The sequence below is a fragment of the Labrus mixtus genome, chromosome 2 (genome assembly GCF_963584025.1).
Source record: "Labrus mixtus chromosome 2, fLabMix1.1, whole genome shotgun sequence".
Taxonomy (NCBI): domain Eukaryota; kingdom Metazoa; phylum Chordata; class Actinopteri; order Labriformes; family Labridae; genus Labrus; species Labrus mixtus.
In genome coordinates this window covers 31,709,825-31,719,667 of record NC_083613.1, presented here as the reverse complement: position 1 = coordinate 31,719,667, position 9,843 = coordinate 31,709,825, and positions in this window count along the sequence as shown.

Here is a 9,843-nt window from a genome sequence, read left to right as displayed (position 1 = left end):
GACAAACATTACACATAATAATTACAAAAAATAATAGACTGTATAAAATATGAATGTTGCCTCGTTAACGTCACCCACTGGTTTGTGAAGCAGACTATTAAAGCCAATCGGAGGTGGCCACCGTATTGGAAATGCTGCCTCAAACTTACTTTCAGGATACCTGCAGGTAAAGAGTTTGAGCTGAGGTTGGCCTTACCTGTAGATTCCCCAGCATCCGTGTGCAGTGTTCTAGTCTCCACCTTGGTTTTGCTTCGTCCAACTGCACGTGCGCTATCCAACAGAAGCACTCGCAGGTTCCCCAAAATCACAGGAGACAAGAAAACAGCGGGCAAACAGCAGGTCACTTTGCCTTTGTCCATGTCGATTGTTTAGTGATGGGATATATACGACCAGGAGTCTGTATGGCATGTCTTATTTTGAAGTTGACCGCATTCTGTATGCGTTCCCTTGTCTCACTTCCTGTCTGAGTCGATTTGCTCTGTTCGGTTTGATGCGTACCTGCAGCTGGTTCCGTTGGAAATAGACTTTGAGTGTATTTGGAGCTCAGTTGAGTTGAGTGGCATTTCTGGTGACTTTCGGCCAACCTAACACCAGGTTCAGTGGCGGTCCTAGACCACTTTTACTGAGGGGGCCACACTGGGGTTTTGTCAGAGGGGAACATTAAACCCAGGTGAAAAATAGACAAAGATGATCGCTTTAAAATATGTATATATTGTGCCAAATAATAGTGCACATCATTAAATACCTAATTTAAATTTGTTTCAGTAACAGAATTGAATACAAGATGTGAGTCCGTTTGTTGTGTATGTGTTATTAGGGGGGCTCTTCCTTTTGGAGGGGGGGCCACAGGGAGGACCATGCTCAGTGTTACAGGGGCACTGGCCCCTATTGGCCCCTGCATAGAACCGCCCATGATCAGGTTGGCGTCACCCATTGGTTACTGAAGGGGGGGTCTGGAAGCACTGTGGATGGTGCTGTCTCAACCTGACTTACTGTAAACCTAATAACAGGTAAAGAGCTGGAGCTGAGGCGGTCTTAAGCCTCCTGAAAAACAGCTTCACTGCGCCCACTCACTCGCCCCGCCTGTCAGACAGGTCAGCCACACGCCCAATGTTGAATAACTCCCATCCTTCATATAGAATCACCAGGAGGAAGAACGCTACTTTAGAAAGCCTTTTTCCTTGAGGTCAGGACATAGTCTGTAATCGTGCGCCGCTTGACTTTGTCTTCCCGCTCAAACATTCCTCTTGTTTCTGCCGTCGGCCTGTTCTGTCACTGACCTGTTTGTAACCTCTCCGTCTTTTGGAGAGCATCGATTTTCCTGCGCTGCTGATTCATTGTGGGACGCCACTCCACCACACACACGCACACACACGCACACACACACACACACACACACACACACACACACACACACACACACACACACTTTCCAACATTCAGGCAGACTCAACAATAGAATCAGCCTGAGTCACCTCTGCGTTCTCTCCTTCATCTCCTCCCTGTCATCCATCTGACAGCACGGGTCAGCCGCTGTGTCTCACATGCACAGAATAATCATGCAAAAGATTATGAAATCCATCAATGTTCAGGAGGAGAACGTCTCTTTCCGTCAGCTTATGAATCACCTAATCCATGAGTTATTCTTCGCTGATGAGAACGCGCTCCTGATTTAATATCTTTGAAAAGTTTGGTGTTTTGGCTTCGTTCTTCACTGATATATTACCATTCTTGTTCCATAAATCTTAAAAAAGCTGGAAAGAAAAATGCCCAAATATTCAGCCTTTAAAAGCATTTGTTGACTTCTCAGCTCCTGATGTCTTTGTGTGTTTGTGTTTATGTGCAGATGCATTTATTACATTTGTCTGAGAGCGCAGCAGCAGCAGTGTATACGTGTGTGTGTGTGATGTCAGGCCGATATGTGGTTCACATTAGTTCTGTTTGATGTCTCCATCAGAGGCCTCTCTCCTCCTACTTCAACTCTGCCGTTTGATCTGAGCCAATCTGGTCCTGATCATTCCGCCTTTGTTTACTTTCAAAGACACTTTTCCTTTCTCCTTGTTTCTCTAACCTCTGCTCGCCCACTCCGCCTGTCACTCACTTGCTCTCTCTCTCTCTCTTTCTGTGTGTGTGTGTGTGTGTGTGGGTGTGCAGGTTTGAATGTCTTTTGTTCTGGGAGCAGATGTGTGTCAGATTAAAAATGCAGAGAAGTCAGAGGTGTTTTACATCTGCCTGTCTGTCCTGTGCTCTGTTGTATTCCTCTTCAAAGGGATTTTCTTTTTATTAAATTTGAGCATAAACACAATGTCTTCTCTGGACATTTCTCGTGAGGACTTGATTGGAGATCCTGATTTATGATTTGAAGGAAAACACGCTCGTAGTTCAGTCAAAGTGTGGCTATACTTGGGGCGCTGGTGGAGCAGTGGTTGGTGCGCACGCCCCATGTGTGGAGGCTGTGGTCTTCCAGGCGGGCGGCCCGGGTTCGGGTCCAGCCTGTGGCTCCTTTCCGGCTTGTCGTTCCCTACTCTCTCTCTCTCTGATTTCCGACTCTGTCCACTGTACTCTCTCTCCACAAAAAAGCCCAAAAATAAATCTAAAAAGTATGGATACACTCTAAATCCTAAAGGCTTAATATGATATTTTCTGAAAACAATCATGTACCCTGTGTAAATAAGTTGGAGTGCCGTAACCACAAAGAATGAAGTCAAACTGTCTTTGGATTTTTTGTTTGGAGCTCTGTGTTCACACAGTCGGGCGGTGTTTCATTCAGCTTGTTCACTTGTCATTCAGAGGCTCAGACATGTTTCATACATGGTTTTTTTTCTTCATGTGAACACCTCCCTGTCTCGTTCCAAAAATGATCACCTGAAGAAACGGTGTGATGAATTAAAACTTTTTGTGGCATTTGAGCGAGTGTGTGCGGGCCTCTCTTCCACATTCTACTAATTTTGCACCGCCCTACGCCTACGTGATATGTGTTTAACTATCCTCATTTTTCTAACCCCTCCCTCTCTAACCATGAGCCCCGCCAATCAACAGACATTTGAAACCAAGGAAAAGCATTTATTTGGCCTAAGAAGACAAAGAATATCTGACTGATGTTTTCACAGAGCAGAAGAAGAAAAGTCACCTGTTGGAAAAACTCTGTTTTCACGCTCAAATGTGAAAGAAAATGACGGCTGTTTGGGAGTCTTAAGGACACACAGTCTGCCAGACATGTAGTGACACTTCGGGAGGAAAGTCTTTAAAAACATCCCATCACAAAGCTCGGTTAAAGAAAAAACAGACATGAGGAGTTTCAAACAAGTAATGAAAATATTTGCACTTCTGACTCCTGATAATGCCTTCGTCCCCCCTTTATGCCTCTGTAACGTTCATATTAAATAAGTTACGTCACAGGAACGTAAATATCATGCCTTGAAACTCATTTTAACAGCTTGCCAAATCATCATGAATCAACATTTTCTTCATCCTGTTCACACAATTGTGCTGCTCTCTGTTAGAAATGGTCACGCTGCCGAGCCCTAAGAACGATCTCCACCATCATTCCTCTGAACACCTGCAGCGCCCCCCACACCCCACATGGCGTGCAAAGATGCACGTCCATTCCTTCCTCCATATAAACTTCACTTTCTGAAGCACGCGTCCATTTATCTTCTTGCGACACCTTTCTTATTTCCATCAAAACTCTGCAGCAGACGGAGAAGACGTTTTTTTCAAAGAGTGGGAATAAATGGTGCGACGCAGGGAGGAGTGGACGAGAGGATGAAGGCCGACGTGCAGACAGAGCGCCATCGGAGCGTGTGACTGAGAAAGCTCTAAGAGGTGTTTACATTGTTTTAATCATGCGGGCGCTCGCAGATGAAGTGATGACATGAACGAGTCACATGTCACACACATTACGTGTCCTCACCATGGCAACCAGGAGGATTAATTGTTGTTTACAGCGGCTGTCGGCTTCTGTCATGACTCCAGGTTGCAAAGGTCTCTTCTTTTTAGACAGCATGTGCACCAAGACGCACATGTTTTTAATTAACCAACTTTTCCCCAACTGCTGGACTCTTGCGCGATGAAAAATATTCATTAGAGTCAAATTCTTTCCATCTGTGACAATACCTCGGCAGCACAAATGAAGCAATCAGTGCGTAATTAAGTTATTTGTCATGAGTCAGACTTTAAAAACTCATGGTCGCTGTCACTCACGTTACCACGTTGGGTAATGAAAAGCACAAAGCGGAGGAGGAGCTGGTGAGATGTGCGATCCAATCGGGTCATAGGAGTGTGAGATAATGAAAGTGAGTGTTGCTCCGCTGTCGTCCTGTGGGTCCTGTGGGACTCCCCGGCAGGCCTGTTAAACTTTATTAGAGTGAACAAGGCTTCCTGAGTCCACACAAGGCCGGGCCTGGGAGAAAAAAAGCCCACAAACCAGAGACCATAAACACAACAACAACAACAACAACAGCCTATTGTCTCTGCCAGGGTGGATGACAGGATGGACGGATGAATGAACGGTCTGTTCTCGGCTCATCGAGGAGGTCTGGATATCTGCCAGTGTGTGAGGATACCAATGTACATTTAACAAAGAAAAGGGTTAAGGTGTAGGATATGTGAAAATAAATCTTTGTGGTGTTGCAGCTGCATGAGTCTGTTGCTAAGTAACTTGAGATTGATTGCAAGCAGCCTTTGGTGGCAGTATTGTGCAGAATATATTTAACATAGGTGATTTATTGGAGCTCAAGAAGGCCGACCAAAAAATAGCAATACACAAACTGGCTGCTGGTGAAAAATGTATCTTGGACATTCACTTTTCGGAATCGATACAGAATCGTTTAAAATGAATGATTGCAATTTTGACGTAAATGTCTGTTTGTTGATAGTGCATGTAGGAAGACCTGACCGTAGGGAGTTGCAATAGTGTGTGATATCCAGCGGTGATTTTAGAGTCTGTTGGGGCCCATGGTAAAAATCAATTAGAGTGAATGCTGTCGGATTGGCCGCCTTTAGGGAGGTTTCCTACTGTCATAGAAAAATTTGCTAATTATGGGTCGCTGCTTTAGTTTAGATTTTGTCAGCCCTCTGGGGACCCCCTACTGGTCTGGGGCCCCAAGCAGTTGCCTGACTTGCCTGTGGACAAGCAGCGCCTCTGATGACATCACAAGCACGCTCTGACAGGTGAGGTCTGATCTTCCTGAACTCACCTGCAATCTGTTGCTGCTGCAAAATCAAGAATTTCAGGCTGGAACAATCACTGAAAAAAGCTGGAAAAACCTGAAGCTCCTGAGAAATAATCGTCCGCCCCCTGATCTTTGAAATGACCCTCTTGCTGTAGAGAATGTGTGGACACATTTCATGATGAAAGCAGCAGCTTCGAGTGAGTCATCAGAGTTGGACGCGGTAGTGAACCACCCGCTGGGACCTGCTGGCCCTCGGCGTCTTCCTTTTTCCTCTCTAACTACTTGACTGTGTGATCACTGTCCTGATTAGCCGCTGCATCCATCACTGAGTGTTTAGACGGGACCAACGGCCCCGCTGACGGACGTGAGCTCATTCCCCCCGTGCAGGTGCTGAGAGGGTGGGAACACGCACTCACACATCACTATGACTACTCATCACGTCTACACTGTACGGTTAAACAAAGTTGTAATCAGTGAAATGTTTAGTTTGGGCACTTTTATAAATGATAAACAGTCGTCGTACTCGCTGAGTTTCTGTTGATGAAGTTTGACTCTGTGTAGGTGTTTTGTTTACTTTGACTCATCAGTCAGGGTGGGTCTCATGTACCCAGCATGCAACACTTTTCTCCTCATGTGGCTCTTTAGGCTCATCACCACAGATACAAAGAACTGTAGGTTTTTAAAGCAGAAATACCAAAAAGATTCAGTGTTACAACACATAGTGGCTGAAAATGATAATCAGAGACGCCTGCTGTTAGGGTTGTCATGACACCAGAATTTTATCTTCATTCCTGGGGAAGAAAAAACCCTGATTTGATACAACAGGAGCAAATAATGATCTCCTCGGCTTTCAACGTTGGTTTGTTTTTTTAAACCAAGCTTCACACAAGACTCTGAACCATGCCGAAACCTCTGGTTGGAAACTGAAGCCAATGCTGAAATTTAAAAATCTGCAGTTCCTCGAGTGTCCACTTGAGGCTGCCTTCCTACATTTATCAAAATGCCCCCTTTTTACTACAAAGAGAAACATTTAGACATGTAAAGAAACATATAGCCTGGTTTAGAAAACGTTTTTGATCTGAATAGCTCATTTCTTTTTTTTTGTATGTGGGGTGAATATTTAACTCAGCAGTTTTAATTTTGAGTTCTGTTGAGTCAAAGAGTTATTCATTAATCAGCATATTTAGGGGTGTGATTGAGTTGACTGACAGGTGTCACAGCTCCACCTCTTAACCTGTTTCAAGATCGATTTGAAAGATAACTTGAGAGAGTATTTCCACCATTGTTCGTCTTCATAACACCTCTTCAGAAGCCGTTAGGTTATGTAAAGACGTCCATGTTTTATACAGTCAAAGCTCTGAACACATAGCAAAGTGTTAAATGTAATGAAGGAAAGAATTAAAATATTCTCTCTCAGTCATACATAAAGACTCATTAGAAGTGTGCCCTGGTGTCTGTAGCAGATAATCTGCTCTCTGCTTGTATTTCTGGATGCTAACTGTCCGCTTGGTCAGAACTACGCCTGCAACATCTGAGTTTTAGATAAGATCTCATGTTTGGGCTTTTATGCCTTCTTTTGGATTGGACAGTGGATAGAGTAGGAGATCGGAAGAGAGATTTGGGAATGACATGCGGGAAAGGAGCCGCAGCGGCGAGACCATCTGTGCCCCCGGTACGAGTCGAATTTGTGAATTGTGAGAATTTTGTTCAAAATTTAAAAAGTGCAATAAACAAAAGAAGCGTAGACACACAAACAGCACAACCAGCAGGGTCGTCACACTCACTACATGGAAGACTTACATGTACCAAAACAAAAATCTGTCTTTAAAATCTTCAGTGAATACATCCAAAGACTTCTCTCAATCCCATGAAGAGCTTTTGTTTACCCAGCCAATGAGTGGAGGTGTTGTGAAAAAATAAATAGTGACATTTATTTTAAACAACAAATAAACAGATGATTAAACCAGGACACTCATGAAGTGGCTGTGTGTGTGTGTGTGTGTGTGTGTGTGTGTGTGGGATCTGTGTGTCTGCAGCGGATGAGCTCCAGACTGATGTCTCCTCTCACTCCCCGTGATCTGGGAATAATCATTTCCTGAGATTTGTGAGTGCTGTGTCAGAGACATTACACTCCATCTTTGTTAATTATCCATGTGCCACTCTGTCGCAAGGATATGGATCATTCTGATACGTCCATGTTTCTCCAGTTTGCTATTGTCTCCTTCATCTTACTCTCCCCGGCTGTCTGTCTGTCTCCTTCTCTCTCTCTGTCTCTCTCTCTCTCAAATCTTTTCTTTCTGTCTCTTCATGTTTTGTTCTCTTAATTGTTTCCAGAGTGTTTGTTTGGAAATTTGTAAAGTTCTCCATCACACGCAACCAGGATCCCAGCCAAGGCATTCCCCTCTGTACACACACACACACACACACACACACACACACACACACACACACACACACACACATATAAAATACACAACTCACTCCTTCAGTTCAACTTCTATGACCTCTCCACAGTCTTACCGTGCAGTGTGTGTGTGTGTGTGTGTGTGTGTGTGTGTGTGTGTGTGTGTGTGTGTGTGTGTGTGTGTGTGTGTGTGTGTGTGTGTGTGTGTGTGTGTGTGTGTAGGTGTGTGTGCAATGTTTCTGCACGTACCAGCATGTTTGTATTGGGTACACAAATGCGGATATTGACAATCCAAATCTGGAATGTTTATAATTAGAGAGGATTTCTCCAACACACTCCGCTTGCCGATGTTTGTGTTTGCGTTGTCATGGCGATGCCACTTGCTCTCCGTGTCTCGGCAACAGAAGTGAGAAAGGTGAGAGCGCCGCCCTTTCCCTTTTTCCCTCTTCTCTTCTCTCACGGCACTGCTTCGCTTTTTCTTATCTGCTGCTTCCCTCATTTTATTTTCAAATTCTCGGACTCTGTGTATCATCTAAGGAGGCACACACACACACACACACACACACACACACACACACACACTGGTGTTTCTTTCATTTACATTCTTTACTGTGCTCTTCCTCTGCATCTCTCACAGTGGATCACTGAGGCAATAGGTGAAAAGGTCACATCATATCCTCTCAGCGGGAACTCCATTTCCCATCATCCACTTCACCCTGAGCTGAACCTGTCCTCACGCTGTGGACGGATAAAAAGCTGCTCAGTGAAGGATGAGATCTGACAGATGAAGAAAGAGACATAAAAAGACTGGCTGCAGTGATATAAGTGAAGTGGGATGCAGAGAAAAAAAACTGAGAGAGAAAGTGTGTGTGTGTTGTGTGGCAGCGAGGGAAGGGCGAGAGAGAGAGAGAGACAGAGAGAGAGAGCTGTACAGTAAGGTGCTTTCCCAATTGTACTCTTGTATTCAATGTTTAAAAAAAAAAACATGTGGTCCGAGTTTGGGGGGAAAGAAGGACAAGATCACACAGGTTTTCACACACATCCTGCACTGTGGGGGCAAAATGCAGCAGAAAAATCCAACTTAACTCTGTGTGTGTGTGTGTGTGTGTGTGTGTGTGTGTGTGTGTGTGTGGATGTGTGTGTGTGTGTGTGTGTGTGTGTGTGTGCGTGCGCTTGTGTGTGTGTTTTAATAATTTTTTAACACAAAAGTTGTTTCATTTGCAGCACATGTTCCAGCAAGGCTTGTGTCATTGTTTTGTAATCCACAAAAACTTGTGCCGATTGGCCGAGTGTTTTCCAACTAATTGGCCAATCAGCTGTTTTCTTTTTAATGAGGTCATCAGGTGAAGTCCTCTGATTGGCGGAGACACGGTCGCGTATAGGAGAGCTAATTGGTTAATGGTGCTTTTTCCCAGATCTTTCACCACCACCACCTCGTTCCTCATCTGGTTTCAATTCGAGATGTGAACCGCTGCCTCAACTTCTCACCTCTTCTCCTCGTCCTCTCTCTCCCTCTCTCTCTCTCTCTCTTTCTCTCGTCCTCTCTCTCCCTCTCTCTCTCTCTCTCTTTCTCTCGTCCTCTCTCTCTTTCTCTCTTTTTGTTTTACTCTTCTAACCCTTCTCTGTGGTCGTCATCTTTTTTGTTTTTCTTGCATAAAAAGGGGAAACCCAGAAGATGTGGCCGTTGTTATGACTAAGCTGTGTATCTGCTAAGGTTTTATTTAAATGTTGGCTGTCAGTAGCTCCGTTCAGACTGGCGTTTCAAGCTAACGCCACGGTGACGTTTCACATTCGATCTGAATATCGCGGCGGCATCATTTGGGGGATGAAGTGATCCTCCCTCTGCACCGTCTTCAGAAGTTACCTTGGAGACTTTTAGGCGCCAGTGCACATGGACAATGTCAGGACATCTTCAAGCCGGTATAATCAGCTGATGCTCAATATTTGGGCGGCTGAGGCTCAGTTGGTAGAGTCGTCACCTCTCAACCCGGAAGGTCGAGGGTTCGATCCCCCCTGCTGGGCACCATGTCCGATGTGTCCTTGGGCAAGACACTTAACCCTGAATTGCTCCCGCTGCTTCGGTGGCGGTGTGTGAATGGGATTAGTTACTTCTGATGGATGATACTACATAGCGACCTCTACCATCAGTGTGTGAAAGTGAAGGTGTGACATGAAGTGTAAAAGAGCTTTGAGTAGTCGGAAGACTAGAAAATAACTTTATAAGCTCAAGTCCATTTACCATTTATTTATCAGTCATCATGGTTT